The sequence below is a fragment of the Nicotiana sylvestris genome, chromosome 10 (assembly GCF_000393655.2).
Source record: "Nicotiana sylvestris chromosome 10, ASM39365v2, whole genome shotgun sequence".
NCBI lineage: Eukaryota > Viridiplantae > Streptophyta > Magnoliopsida > Solanales > Solanaceae > Nicotiana > Nicotiana sylvestris.
The window spans coordinates 97,691,932-97,706,096 of NC_091066.1; positions in this window are offsets into that span (position 1 = coordinate 97,691,932).

A 14,165-nucleotide genomic window follows, 5' to 3' on the forward strand; every position below is an offset into this window, starting at 1 on the left:
GACCCGATAGTAGTACGTTCCCCACGGCGTGATGAATGCCGTCTTTTCTACATCTTCCTCATCCATTAAGATCTGATGATAACCCACGTAACAATCCACAAAAGAACCAATCTCATGTTTGGCGCAATTGTCAATCAAGATATGGATGTTCGGCAATGGGAAATTGTCTTTTGGACTTGCCTTGTTGAGATCGCGATAGTAAACACACACCCTAGTCTTACCATACTTCTTCGGTACAGGCACAACATTTGCTAACCAGGTGGGATACCAGGTGACTCGAATGACTTTGGCATCAAACTGCTTGGTGACCTCTTCCTTGATCTTTACACTCATATCCGTTTTGAATTTTCTCAGCTTCTGCTTGATAGGAGGGAATACCGGGTCAGTGGGCAACTTGTGAACCACTAAATCAGTTCTTAGACCCAGCATGTCGTCATAGGACCATGCAAAAACGTCTTTATATTCGAACAGTGCTTTAACGATCTCCTCTCTGAGTTGGGGTTCTAGATGGACACTTATTTTGGTTTCACGGACATTTTTTTGGTCCCCTAGATTAACTGTTTCTATGTCATTCAAATTAGGTTGGGGCTTTTCCTTAAAATGACTTAGTTCCTTACTAATTTCTTCATAGGCCCCATCATCCTCAAATTCCAACTCGTCATCACACTCGATTTCTTGTATTATTATTTTAGAGTTAGATTGGCTTTTAAAACTGGGCCGAAGATTCCTCACGCATGTCATGTCATTGATATCAGCATAAAAAGAAATGTACAAAAGAAGAAAACAAAACAAAAATAAAATTAGAAGAAATGAAGGAAAAGGAACAATTGCATTTCATTGAATATAAAGATAACATGGTTTTAACACATCCAACTAGATGGAACATAATATCTGAATTACAGACCCTAGAATAATCCAGATAACTAAAAGAAAATCAAAACTCACTACCAAGACTCCCTCCGGATAGGAAGAGGAGTAGCTTCCTAGTTGTTGACTTTTGCACGTGGTCCCACAAATTGCACATCTGCCTTGCTGGACCCTTCCCCAGCCTGAACCATATTAACCTCAGTGAATAACCTTTCGAACCCCTTCTCCAAGTCTTCATCGGCTCCAATCAGTGGTCCAGGGACCTTTGATAACAATTTCTTTCTAGAACTCGGCCTGACGAATGACCTAGACAGACGCGGGACTGGCCTTGGCAATGCCCATGCTTTCTTTTTCATTTTCCTAGCTCTTCTCACGTCTGCAGTGGTAGGGTTGAACCCCACACCAAAAGTATCTAGATTCCTTGGAAGGGAGACTGGCTGCACAATACCTTATAGAGATGTACCCAAACCCTTGCCCGGTACAAAACCGTTTTTCAACATTTCGACAGCTACAATGACTGATGCCGCATCCATTTTTGTAGTTGGCATGCACTTTCCTTCTGGAATTTTCTCTACCGATACTGTGTCAGAAACCTGATAAACCCATTGTCCCTTGCCATCGTCAACCTCTATGAACGGAACAATGGCAACATTGGGCACACGCAAATTATCTTTGCCATCTACAACAATTTCCTGTCGATCCCATTCAAACTTGACCATTTAATATAGAGTAGACGGGACTGTTTTGGCAGCATGGATCCACAGTCATCCCAATAACAGATTGTACGAAATAGCCACATCGAGTACCTGGAATTCCATAGTAAATTCAACCGGCCCTATTGTGAGCTCAAGCACTATGTCCCCGACTGAATCCTTCCCTCCACCGTCGAATCCCCAGACACAAATACTGTTCTTGTGAATCCTTTCATCCTCCCCTTGCAATTTGTTCAATGTGGAGAGAGGACAGATGTTCTCACTAGACCCATTATCAACCAGCACCCGAGTAACCACGGAATCTTCGCATTTCGCCATCAGATAGAGGGCTCTATTATGCTCGGTACCCTCCATGGGTAACTCATCATCAGAAAAAGTGACTCGGTTTACCTCAAATATCTTGTTAGCTATCTTTTCCAAGTGGTTTACTGAGATTTTTTCAGGAACATGGGCCTCGTTTAGATCTTCATCAAAGCACGACGGTGTTCATCTGAATGGATCAATAATGACAAGAGCGAGATCTGAGCTGGTGTCTTCCTTAACTGTTCAACAATGGAATAGTCTTGCACTTTCATTTTTCTCAAAAATTCTTCTGCTTTTTCCTCAGTCACCGCTTTCTTCACCGACACTGGATTATCTTTTGAGGTCTTAGCTTTTCTCAACTCTTCATGGGCAAAGCATCTCCCCGATCGAGTTAAACCATGGTTCTCACACACTTCTTCTTTAACCTCTTTCCCTCGGTAAGTTACTGTCACTCGTTCATAATTCCACGGGACCGTCTTGCTGTTGATCACTGGGAGCTGAGTTACTAGTTTTATAATAACAAGATCTGTGCAAGCACCCTTCATGACCACAACAGGTTTACTTGTAACCCCTGATACCACCACTTTAGCTCTCTCTGGTTTCACTGCATCAGTGCTTGAAGACCCTTTCTCGGCTACCACAACTAGCTTATGGTCTACCCCTTTCAACTGGACCACTAATTTCCCACTGGTTACCTTTTCCTTTGAACTGGTTTCATTGGAGCGAATCATCATCACCGTCTGCGAGGGTTTCTTAGCCTCCCCTCCCTTGTGTATCAACTTAATCAAATGGGTCTCATGGTAAGCTGGTAGCGGATTCTGGTTGATATTTGGTGTTTCTGGGGCCTGAACCTCGATCCGATGAGTATCAATAAGCTCTTGTACAACGGTTTTTAGTTTCCAGCATTTCTCTGTGTCATGGCCCAGGGCCCATGAACAATACTCACAACTCACCGAACGATCAAGATTTCTAGGAAGGGGATTCGGCATTTTGGCCTCGATCGGATTCAACATACCCAACTGTCTCAGTTTGTGGAATAGGTTGGTATATGATTCTCCCAATGGAGTGAAAGTCTTTTGCTTCTGCAACCTTTCATTCTTAAAGGATTGATTGGGTCGAAACCTATTCCAGGAGGGTTTTTGTAGGCTTTTGGGGGTGGATGCGTATTTTCTGGAGCTTGGTAGGGACTCTGTGGAGCTGGCGCACGCCATTGCACGTGAGCGGGAGGTTGGGTATAGGTTTGTGCGTGATAGACAGAAAAATGGGGATCTAGCGGTGGGTAGTAGTGTTGTGGTGTGCTATATGGAGTGTGGGGGTATGTTTGGGGATAGGGTCAAGGCTGGTTGTAGAATGGTGGAAGGTTCCTAGATCCACCCCAACCTTCCGACTCGATCATTGCAACATCCTCTTTCTTCTTCTTTCCGAGCACACCCCCAGTACCATTTTGAATGGCCTGAGTGGTTGCTTTGATTGCTGAATAACTCATGATCTTATTAGACTTGAGTCCCTCCTCAACCATGCCTCCCATTTTCACAACTTCATTAAAGGACTTGCCCACTGCTGACACCAAATGACCAAAATAAGTGGGCTCCAAAGCCTTCAAGAAATAATCAACCTTCTCGCTCTCTTTCATCGGGGGGTCAACCCTTGCTGCTTGCTCTCTCCAACGGAACCCATATTCTCGGAAACTCTCACCGGGCTTCTTCTTAATCTTCGTCAGTGGTAGACGGTCTGGGATGATTTCAAGATTATACTAGAAATGACAGGCGAAAGCTTGGGCCAAATCGTCCCATGTGTACCACCTGCTATGATCTTGTCTGGTGTACCATTCTAGCGTTGACCCACTCAAACTTTGGCTGAAATATGCCATCAGCAATTTGTCTCTTCCACCTGCTCCTCTCATCTTGCTACAGAATCCTCTTAAGTATACTACCGGGTCACCATGCCCATCGTACAGATCAAACTTGGGCATTTTGAACCCTGCTGGAAACTGAACATCTGGGAACAGACACAAATTCTTATATGCCACAATCACTTGGCCTCCCAGCCCCTTCATATCTCGGAACGATTGCTCTAAGCTTTTGACTTTTCTGATCATCTCTTCATGCTCGGGATTTTTGGGCAGTTTCTCGGTCTCTGCCTGGATATCAAGATGAGGAGTGTAAGGATATGGTTCTGTAACTTTGAAGGTGGGTTCAGGGGGATAGTACTGGTTGTCGTGAGTTTGAAACAGGGGTTCACTGGAAGATCTGTGTAATGTAGCAGGTGGAGATGCCACAAAAACAGGTGTAATTGGTGGGGGAGGGTACGAGACTTGTTTGGGTGGTGGAGCTTGTGAAGTATGGGAAGTGGTGCCATGGCATTTTTGGTAGAGGGGGAAGGCTGGAGATGAGTTCACAGTGGGAGGCTCCGGAGGTTGGGCTGATGCTGGGATATAAGTAGGATTGGCGGGATAAACCGATGGTGGACGCCCTTTCTCCCAAGCTTGGTAAATTTCAGCCATCTGTTGTTTCAGCTTATACATTTCTTCCCTCATTGCATTAACGTCCATTTCTTCCACCTATTTCGATGGGTCGACAATACTTGTTTCCGATTCCTGGTCGACCATATTCAGCCAATCTTTCAATCGGGTGTTGTAGGAGTGAGTTGCCAGAATGCCATTCAACTAACCACCTGGCTGAACTTAATACATCAAACAAACAACCTTGTTAGCGATTAGGCTTTAACAGATTGGTAACCGCACATTGGGCATGAATGCACCTAAACAGTTAACCGTCTCTATTATGTATTTGATCGGTTGTATGTGTCATCCCGGCCCTTTCTTTCTTTTAATTGCAAACATCCCCTTTTCTTTTCTTTTCTCTCCTTTCCTCTCACTCTGGCCTTTGTTCTCTCTTTGTTTTTACTTTGTCTTATTTTCTCTTTTTCTTTCTCATTTTTCCACTCTTTCCTCTTGTTTTCCTCTTATTTTCTTTCCCTCTTTTCCTCTCTCTTTTTTTTATTTGGTGGCAGTCGAATCCTATGGAGATTGCCTACGTATCATGACCCCGCATGAATCAGACCAAGCATAGTTCTTGTAGATAAGTGCGAAATAAAACATTTTTGGGATTTTCAGTTTTCATAAAATAAAACAACAAATGCTTCTATTACAAACTCAAAACTGCAAATTCCAAAAGGCTAACAGATTTCGATGCAAAGGTAAAATATAGACTCCAAAAATAGACAATATATTCCAACAGAAGAAAATACAGACTCGAAAGCAATTTGACGGACTCTAGTAGAAAGAAAACTCAACATGACCGACAGACGCTTAACAAAAGGGAAATGCAGACTCCAACGAAAAGAAATTATGAATACATCAATGCTCCTAGTGTCTGCGGAACATCATTCCATCTCGCTGCGGACCTATATGCAAGCTCCCTTTGAAGTCGATCCAAGTCGTTCATTATCTGTTTAACAAATGTCATTACTGCTGCAAAGAAGGTAGTGCGAGTCATATCCTCACAAATCTGGCACTTCATAATGATGTAGTCGGCAATGCTTCTAATTATCTCTCTTATGGCGCCCTTTTCTTGTAACAAACACCCAATCTGCTGGGCCCTGGCCTCCAAAGTTTGCTCAGCTGCATAATTTTGTTCTTGAAGTTGTTGCAAGTCTATTTCTAACTGTGCCAATGTCGTATAACAGTGTTCCCTTTCAACTTTGAAGTCTTTGGCCTATTTGATCATTTTGTTTTCCGTGGCGATGACCCTTTTCTTCAACCCTGCGACCTCATCGTCGTACCTTTCTCTTAATTGCTTAACCAGGCGTACTCGTTCCTCTGCATTTTTAGCCAATTGCTTTTGGACCTTGGCTAGTTCGCTTTCTGCGTTGTTCAAATCAAAACTATGGTCATTTACTTTCTGCCTCAGGTTAGCTATGAGCTTTTCATCTTTGTCACTTCGGACTAGATTTTCTGCCGCTACTCTCAATTTTTAAATTTAAGCTCGAAGGGCTTCATTTTCTTTGGCTAGCCTTTTCTTTTCTCCTTCATCCGCCGTCACTGGCAAGCTATTCTCGAATTGAAGTTCTCTGACTTGCTTTTCCAACTTGCTTATGGTAGCCCTGTACTCGTTTTCTTTGGTCATCCAATCCCATTGTACCTGAGCTTCGTCGGTGAATTGCTGGACATGGGGTCTCTTTGCGGGCCTATCAGGCTCACGTTGAACTCGGGATATTTTACCATACCAAACAATATAACTGGGCTCCACCTCGCCTCTGGATAGGTCTCGTACTTGCGTGTTAGGCCCTAAGAATCTGCACTGATGCCAAACCCAACATACTTTTTCTTCTTGGAAAGCAACTTTTGGATCTAACTCAATGACTTGCTGACTCAAATCTTCATTGTGGGGGATGGTCTGGTATCGGCCCAACTGACACAAGACTCTGTGCGGAGCATAAGGCTAGATACTTCGTAGACCCATCAATAGCAAAAAACACACCTTAGCTGACATATAGATTACTTCGTTGACTGTGAGCCATCCGAATGTCCATTCGATCTTATTTGCAGTCAAAGATCTCAAATGAGCATGCCATGCTTCCGTACCATCTGGAAACTCATAACCCTATACTCACTTTTCATGTTTTTCAATGCACTCGAGGCCAATCATACCACAATTCAAGTATCCGGGACGGTGGCAAAGGTGTTCCTCCATCCATATTTGTAACAGCATATTGCACATTTCAAAGAACATTGCTCCTTCTCAACAGCGAGTAAGAGCTCGGTAAATTTCTACCAAGATCAGCGGCATTATGGTCCCATTTTCCTTTTTCATCATAAAGTCAGCTATCCCTACTAACCCCATCTCTATGTTCCCGTCTTTTCTTGGTCAAACCAGAATACCCAGGAATGCCACTATGAAAGCTAATCCTCTCCGAGCTTCCCACTTGTCTTGATTTCCAGCGTGAGTAAGACCAGTATATGGCGTCTCGAAGCCACGGGGATTCCGATAAAGTCGATACAGAAAGTAGAAGGTACAAAATCCTTTGGCCAGATTTCCATCTCGGACATCCCGATTGATGCTTAGCAAGTCCAGAAATTTGTGGGGGGTCACTATTCTTGGTGCTACCAGGTATTGACTTCTGAGATTCCCTTCGAAACCAGCATATCCTGCTATCTCTTCTAGCGTAGGAGTTAACTCGAAATCCGCAAAGTGGAACACATTATGTGCTAGGTCTCAAAACGGTATCAAGGCCTCGATCACGTCTTTTCTGGCTTGACTTTCAAAAGCCCAATAAGACCGCCCAGTCCTTTTGTCACAACATTCCTGCTATCGTCCCCCAAATCATGCCACCACATATGTAGCTCCAAAGGTATCTCTTCACGAACTGAGAAAGGTTCATTTTGATTTGTGCTCATCCTACACATTTATTAAGGTGATTTTAATTAAAATAAAACCATGACTCGTTTTGACTTAAGAAAAATGACCAATTTTCAAAATTTCCACAAAACATCCGGCCTTACCAACACGGCCTTTCAGCACTTTGAAATGAAGATTTTAAGGCTGTGTCAGCTAATCGGTCAAAACCTTTGAAAGTGACAAAAGTGGTTGTTCATGCAAAAATAGCCTTCCGGCGCCCTTTATGGGACATTCGGCTATTTCTGACAAGATTGGCATCACCCTAATTATTTTCAAATTAAAGTAAATTTTTTGGGTTTTTAGGCTATTTTTGCAAAAAGGAAGTTTGACCCGATGGGGGTTGCCTACGTATCTCACACCCTGTGAGAATCAAACTGGCGTAGTTCGGGCAAGCAAAACAAACTATTTTTTGAAAGCAAGATTTGTTTTCATTTCATTGGCAAAGAAAACTATTTTTTGAAAACAACAACTTTTTCTTCTTTCTTTTTTTCATTTCATTGGTAAATCAAACAAACTTTTTTGAAAACAAAACCCCTTTTTCTTCCCTTTTAATGTTCTCAAATGGCAGAGTTTCGGCACTATTTGGACATTGGTTTTTTGTCAGAACAGGCGATTAACTCTCTCTAACCCTCATACTGCTATTTCTCTTTCCAATATTCATAAGCCAGTCGGCATGCCAGTCCGAAGAAAATAAATACACAAGTAGCAAGTAGGATGCATCAGGATGGCCTTTTGTTTCGGGTGCACCTGTCCTAGACAGACCCAACCCCTGTGTTGAGTCTCCAAAGTCAAATGCACATGATGCAACAAATGTTCCTACTAGGGATCCGGCATGAGGTCTTGTTATACTAGATTTAAAACTTGGGTTTATTGTTCTAGACCTGGCTTACCCGAGCGGACAATTCGAGCCGAGGGGGGCAGCGTACCGGGAATACAGAAGCTTCGCCGGCTTTGCAACTTGTCCGAACCTCGTTCTAATTTTGGAATATGACTCTAATAGAAAATAAGTCACACGAAGTGCACACTTCTCCATGATTTAGAAGACTTAGAGAGAAGAGGGATTTCGCAACAGTTTATATACAGTTCACGGAACATCAAAGCGGTAAAAATAATCAATTAGCACATTAGGCCCAAATCATGTAACAAAATCAGATAATGGATAAAGCCAACTATAACAATTATTCTAATCTCGAATTCTTGGACCCTGAACCAGAGATTCTGGGTTCGATCCCCAGCAGAGTCGCCAGAGCTGTCACACCTCCTTTTTTCACTTACACCCTCGGAAGGGTATAAATACAAGGGAGTTTTTCCACTTAAAGGACAATCGAAACGGGATTTATTTATTTATTAAATTCAGAGTCGCCACTTGGGATAACTTTATGGTGTCCCAAGTCATCGGTTCAAATCCCAAATCGAGGAAAGAATGACTCTGTACTACAGTCCGCGAGCCAGAAATCCGAGTAAGGAATTCTGTTAACCCGGGAGAAGGTGTTAGGCATTCCCGGATTCCGTGGTTCTAGCACGGTCACTCAATTGTTATAATTGGCCTATTATCTGATTTTTTAATAATTATAAACCTATGCGCAAACTTTAACTTTTAACCGCCTTTACTTAATTTAAAGAAAATTTAACATCGTCTAAAACATGTCTTTGGACCGTGCTACTTGAAATGCACCCGCAATCCTACACATATTTCATTCAACGTTTTAAGATTTGATTTGGGTCACATGAAATGCGCGCCCGAGTTTAAGAAAGTAAAATTATTAAATAACGTGCCCTAAAGCAACTACGCATTTTTAATTTCATGAGGGCCATGGAAAATTCGCTAAATGGCACGCCTCAAATTTAATTGCCTAAAATTCTTATTTTTAAAATTATGAGGGTCATAGACTATTGGTGTCATTAACATTGTTCACCTCAATTGTTTTAAAGGATGAATTATTTAACACTCAATGAAGTTAAAGTTCCCTATGGTCGTTTAATTAACAATCAAAGGCCACAAATGTGCTTCCTATGTGAAGTCCAGAGCCAGGAAGGCTAGCGAGAGGCCTGGGCGTGATTGGGCCGCAATTACGACCCAAATCATACTCAAAGAAGCTGTTAAGCTTGGGCCCAGGAATGAGCCCAATTTCGAAACCCCAACGGGTCTGAGTGGAGAACTCAGCATCGAGTCCCTGCAGGCCAAAACCCATTGATATTCAACAACATGTTTGATCTAGTTTTTCTTAGCAAGCAATGACAATGGAATTCTCAACAACGGACAGCATGTTCGATTTAGTTTTTAACTTGTATCATTATGAGTAATGCATTTTGACCTTATCCTACTATAGAAAATTTTTACATATCTAAACAAATCAAAAATTCATTCTCAACCCAATGCATGCACCTAATTACCTTGAGTACCCAGAGACTTATGCCAATCAGACCAGTATTCATAAAGTTTTATTCCCATAAAGCAGGCAGTCACCCCCTTTAATCGAATGCACTCTGATTTCAGACAAAACTAGATGATAAGCTAAAACTCAACAGAGTTTAACCACATGCTTGAACATATGCATAACAAACACTGAATGGCTTACATCAAAGTCCCTATATACAAGATCCAAATGTCCTGAACTACTTACATGCAATCAAACCATCAGACCATGTGTTTCATCACAAACGAAAGGCAACATGAGTTTTCTAAGGAATAACATATTACTGTTATATTAAAATGGACAGATTAGGCTAAATGCCATTACAATATACCACTAAACTCAAGATATTCCAAGTCAATAGCTAATATTGATGATTAAAAGGGAAAATAGTATTCATTCATGAGGATCTTCATGTAATTATAGCTCTCATACTTGCATTTCATCTCCTATAGAATCAGGGAATACCTGGAATTAAATGAAATAAGAAAAAGGGAGAATCAGCAGTAGATAACAGGGATCAGTAGCAGGTTCCAGTAACAGAAATAGACCAACAAAGCATGTTCAAAACCCAAAAATGAAGTACTGCAGCCCAGAAACCAGTCTCAAACACCCAATTAAACCAGCTAACCTCAGAACCAACCTTAATAACTAAGTTTCAAACCATTTCTAAGCTCAAACAATCAGGAAAATCGATTCAGAAAGAAGAGTATTTCAGATTATAAAGCTCATACCCAATGAAACAGTATTTTCGGCAGAAGTTTCAGTTGTTTTTGATTTCTGGAATTTTTATTCTCTTTCAAGTCTCTTGGGTCTGTATTTTAGCTCTTGAATCCCTGCCTTGAAAGGCAAGATAGAGATGCCTTTATAGGCAAGGTATTAGGGCAAGCCTCAAGAGTTTATTTTTGCCCTTTGGTCCCTTTTTAATTTTCATTTTAGCTTAACACCCCTAGTTCAAATTCAGATTTTGCCAAGTAGTCCCCTCAGCTTCCTTGAAGCCTCCCAAATGGTTACAAGTAGATTCCCTCACTAAGACTACCCAAACTAACCCTCATACCCTTGCTATTTACCTTAAACCCCAAATGAGACATGGGTCAAATTAACCCACGGCTGAATCAAGTGAACGGGATGCCCTTCCTTTATAGATGGGTCAGATCCAAAGCCCAAATAGCTAAATGAACCCAACTAAATTGGTAACAATAATTGGTAAATGAACCCAAGTACCTGGTCTCATGATTATCAAGTGTTATATTAAATTTAACTTACTTAAGACTTCAGTAAACATTTCTTATCCTTGTAGAAGGATTTTGTCCTTTCTGAGTTTACATTAGATAATCCTATAATGATAGTGACGTGTGAAGTACGAAGTGTAACAATATTAAATCACTTTATATACTTTCAAACAAGATCTCATTTTCTAGCATACATCAATTGACTTACAACATACTTTCACGTACAAAACATGGGGTGTAACATCATTTCCCCCATTGGAACATTCGTCCTCAAATGTTGACTGATGTGCTTATCAGTCTCATAACCTATAGCTATCATGAATACTTTAATATTGTCCTTACCATCTAGGCAATTGTTCTGTAAATAAATTCAAAGACCAGCCATTTCCCCATTTAGGCCTCTTCTCACATCACGACTTATGATTGACATTCATCTATTTACTGTGAAAATAGTAACAACTATTAAATTTGTAAATGGGATTCTAAAAATACGTGATCTATTCACCAGCTAGTTGTTAGAGCAGCTAATGCTAATAATGTGGAGTTTAATGATGAGATTCAAGCTAAAACAATCTAGTAATCAAACCAGAGGGCCTACTGCCCGGGTGTAGGTTTGGTCGATGGGGGACCTCGGGGTCAAAGTCAAGGTCGAATTCGAGCTATCCAAGATAGTCGGGGATGGGATAAAAGTTGAAGATATAATTAAACAAGGCTCTTTATGGCCAATAATGAGTTATACGATGAAGAACAAGTAAGGAAAGCAATGGAGATTAAGGCGATTTCGGGCAAACGAGAACAAGCAAGTTAGAAAGAAAAGAGAGAGAGAGAGAGATTATTGCACTTATGGAGAAATAGAGCAACATCAGTCCATTACAAGGTAGTGTGAGTCTCCTTTATATTGGAGGGGAGCTCAGCTACGAGCACATGGGCATTAATTACAAAGTATGGAGATAGGATGGCTTGACGCGATGCCTCAACATAGGCTCTGGATAGGCCGGCCCTGTTAGACTTAGCTGTGTGCCTTGGGGGTTTCCCCTTCTATAATGGCTTTGATATCTATCTTCTCTGAGTCGGGCCTCGATGATCCCCGAGGTCGGGAACTCGATCGTGGCTTCCTGTCCTTAAGGTCTCGAAGCGTTCTTCCGAAATGACTTGACAGCGAGAAATCAAGTCCTCTGATTTTTCCGCATACAGATAGTCTCCATGTTTCCAATAATGAAGTGATGGGAAATGATTCTAACACTTGACCCCTAGAGCTTATTACGGCGACACCATACCGATGATACGACTCCTGGTGTGAGTTTTATGATAATGGGGCATCCACGGGCTCGTGTATTTTCAACTTCATTCAATGCACTCCCAATTCCCGCTCTCCAAGGTGAAGGAACCATCATCGATTCAATTTTCCAAGGATGCATTAACTGTGTCTGTCGATCAATCTTTCAAAGCCTCGACGACCGTGTCATAATCCCCTGTAAATGGGGGTGTTTTGGCGTTGTTTTTCCTATCCCAGTGCCTTCGTTGGCTTTCTTTCCTATTACTTCTTATCAACTTCTTCTATCATTGAACATCATCTTTGGGGCTCATGGACTCAAGGCCGTTTGGGGGAGGTCCTTCAGATCGTGTTGTGGCCCTTTGCCGGGACTTCACTTTGTCGAGCATAATTGTGTTGTCCCGCTATTGTTGTGGTCGTTGATATGCTGGCCTTTGCTACTGCTGTTGGCCTATGGTAATATTGGATGGGGAGTCGGTTTCCCCCTCATGTATACAGTTGTTCGGATTATGCACCTCTGCTCAAAAGGGAGCTCGGATTATACACCGCTGCTCACCTTCATACCTCGGCTCGATGTGGCACTCTGCTCCGAGTTGGGGGCTTGCACGGCTAGACGCTCCAAGAAGTGGATTATAAGTAGCCGTGCAAGCGGGATCAAGGGATGTTCGGTCCGCTGTCTCTCCGAGGTTTTCTTGGGCAACGAGGGTCAGCTTCAGAGAGCTATGGCATTTTTTCGTCCCTCCCTGCCACTCACCTTGTCCCTTAGGGATATCAGTGTGGAAGGTTGGGATGAAACTTCCGAGGATGCCCGTCCAGAGGCACCTGTTGCGGACCTTCGAAGATGGACTGGTCTTCGGGCTTTTACTTTGCGTGTGCATCCTTTTGTTTCTTCCTTTATGTTTAGAGATCCTCTGTACGCTTTTCTAATTGTATGTAATCACCCTTTGAGGGCTATTGTACATGGATTTTTATGAATATGAATATACTCCATTGACTTTTGCTTTCGATCTTTGCTTTGTTATTGCATGCTCATGTGCCCTTCGAGGCCTTTTGAATGTCCTCCTTTATTGTCGACCACCGATATCTGACTTAGGCATCAGCGTTCTTTCCAATTCTCTGCTAATCGATATGGCTCTCTTTCAAACCCATGGTCGTACCTCGGACCAATCCTGCATTGATCTAATAGGCCAGGGCTATCAGGGCCCTCCGAGTTGTATGGAGATAATACGCCGAATTTCGGGGCCTTCGAGGACGTTATTCTGAATGTAGGTCAGCTTCGGGTACCGGGGGTCCCTTTTGATCTTGATGTAGATAGCCCCTTTAAAACATATAGGATAAGACTTTTGCTGACGAGTTGCCTGTACTCAGGCGCTGCCTAGGACCTTCGTAGAGCTTTCGTGATTGGAGCTTCATGTGCTTGTTCCTCTTTTTTAGAAAGGGGGAACCATGAGACCATGTACTTGCCTTGCGTCAAGTGATGACGTTGAGAGCTTCCCAAAGTCCGACTTCTTCTGGTCGGGGATCCTCGAGGTAGAATGTTATCTTGAGCTTGGAGATAATACAGACGGCTCCTCGAGTATTAGCTTCTCGTCGAAGTATGCTTTCGGGATCAGGTATCAGCCCGTCGATCTGTATCGAGGCAGTAGGTTTCTCGGGGTTCACTCCGGGTAGGCGAGTCGCCACTTCTTCTCGCATATACGTAGGGCGGCTTCGGCTTTTTCACAAGACCTCACTATTTTTAGATAGCTGCCCTTCCACTTTGGCATAGGGTTCTTCATTTCTTCAGGCGCAAAAAGTGTTGGCACGCCCTTGCTCTAATCTGTTAGCCTTTTCCATAGTCATGGAAACCACTTCGAGGCCGGCCTGGCAGGGAGTGGGGAGTGCTGCTCTTGGCGCTCAGGAACCGCGAGAGTTCCCTCTATAGATAGTGTATTTGATAAAAGGGGAACATCTGGAGATAGCAA